Genomic DNA, 2,047 nt, shown 5'->3' on the forward strand with positions numbered 1-2,047 from the left:
GCATTCTATAGCCTCAGCCCCCTGATGAAACCAGTCATGGCAAAACATGTCGGGGTGGCTATTAGCTGTTAGGTAGTTTTTAACAGGCAGTGTAGGTGATAGCCAGCCATTTTACGTTAGGAATTATCCAGAGTAGTGTTGGTCCGCGGCCGCACTCATCTAATACAGAATTGGCCTCCCACCTGCCAATTTTAATCCTTGTCCAATTATATAATTTAATAAACTTTATTTGATTAGGTTTTTAGTTAGGGTACCTCTTGTTGCCCTTCGGGCAAATAGAGTTTGTATAATTACCCCTACGCTGAATCGGGTGTGACAATCAGAGGTTAGTGTCTGTGCCCTTTGTGTAGCACGGTGGCTCATTGGTTAGCACTGCAGTCTTGCAGCGCTGGGGTCCTGTGTTCAAAACGCACCAAGGACAACACCTGCAAGGAGTTTCTATGTTCCCACCGTGTTTGCCTGGATTTCCTCCGAGTTCTCCGATTTCCTCCCACACTCCAAAGACCTAGTGATAAGGAATTTAGATTGTGAGACCCAATGGGGACAGTTTTGTTAATGTATGGCTCCAGGTTTTTGTGGGCCCCTTGCAGACAGACACAAGAACATACACAGTTATGTACACATACATATTTGAAGACAAAAACACATATAAATAGACATAAATCTTTACACGGTCATATACACTGACACACAGATACACATCATACAGGCACACACAGACACATTAGAGATATAGTTAATATGGGAAGCCAGCAGCACTGTTGCTCACGTCCCCACTTGTTCCCTTCCAGCTCCTCCTAGGCATGTGGCTGCGCTGATTGGAGCCATTGCTAGTAGATATGGGTGCGCACAGAGCACACTGAGACTGCTGTACATACATCACAGGAGGGTCTGGGGGTATACACATTACTGGGGGAGAGCAGGGCCGTATTTACCATTAGGCACCCGTGGTCCCATGCCTGGGGCGGCAGAATGCGGGGGGGCGGCACCTTCTAGCAGTAAAAAAAAAATATTTTTTTTTACATATCCATTAAATCCGCTGTATTTTTGGAGGGGGGGGAGAGGAGCACCTCCATTTATTTGTATCCGCATCAATTAAGACGCAAATTCAGACAAACTGCGGGGGCCGGGTACAGAGAGCTGATTGACCCCGGAACTGCGGCGCCCTGCACTTCCGGGGTCACAGGCACGCCAATCAGCTCCTTCCTCTGTGCTGCGTCCAATGCTGTGTGGATTTCACATGCAGAGCTCACAGCAGGACGCCGCAGAGGACGCCGCGATGGAAGCCGGTGTCAGAAGAGGATACTCACGTGAGCCAGGAAGATGACAGCGGGCCCTGGAGGAGGTAAGTGCTCGCAGAGCTGAAGATTCATAAGGAGCGTGGGGGTGTCTCTAATGCAGACTGGAGATCTGCGCATGTGGTGGGGGGAGAGAGGCTGATATTGGGAGAGACTTGGGGGAAGAGAAGCTGATACTGGGGAGGCTGGGAGGAGAGAGTCTGATGCTGGGGGAGGCTGATGCTGGGGGAGCTAGGAGGGGGGAGGCTGATGCTGGGGGAGGCTGGGAGGGGGGAGGCTGATGCTGGGGGAGGCTGATGCTGAGGGAGGCTGATGCTGGGGGAGGCTGACGCTGGGGGAGGCTGGGAGGAGGGAGGCTGAGGCTGATGCTGGGGGAGGCTGGGAGGAGAGAGGCTGATGCTGGGGGAGGCTGATGCTGGGGGAGGCTGGGAGGAGGGAGGCTGATGCTGGGGGAGGCTGATGCTGGGGGAGGCTGGGAGGAAAGAGGCTGATGCTGGGGGAGGCTGATGCTGGGGGAGGCTGGGAAGAGGGAGGCTGATGCTGGGGGAGGCTGGGAGGAGGGAGGCTGATGCTGGGGGAGGCTGGAGGAGGAGGAGGCTGATGCTGAGGGAGGCTGACGCTGGGGGAGGCTGGGAGAAGAGAGGCTGATGCTGGGGGAGGCTGGGAGGAGAGAGGCTGATGCTGGGGGAGGCTGGGAGGAGAGAGGCTGGGAGGAGAGAGGCTGATGCTGGGGGAGGCTGGGAGGAGAG

This window comes from Anomaloglossus baeobatrachus, chromosome 1, assembly GCF_048569485.1.
Source record: "Anomaloglossus baeobatrachus isolate aAnoBae1 chromosome 1, aAnoBae1.hap1, whole genome shotgun sequence".
Classification (NCBI taxonomy): domain Eukaryota; kingdom Metazoa; phylum Chordata; class Amphibia; order Anura; family Aromobatidae; genus Anomaloglossus; species Anomaloglossus baeobatrachus.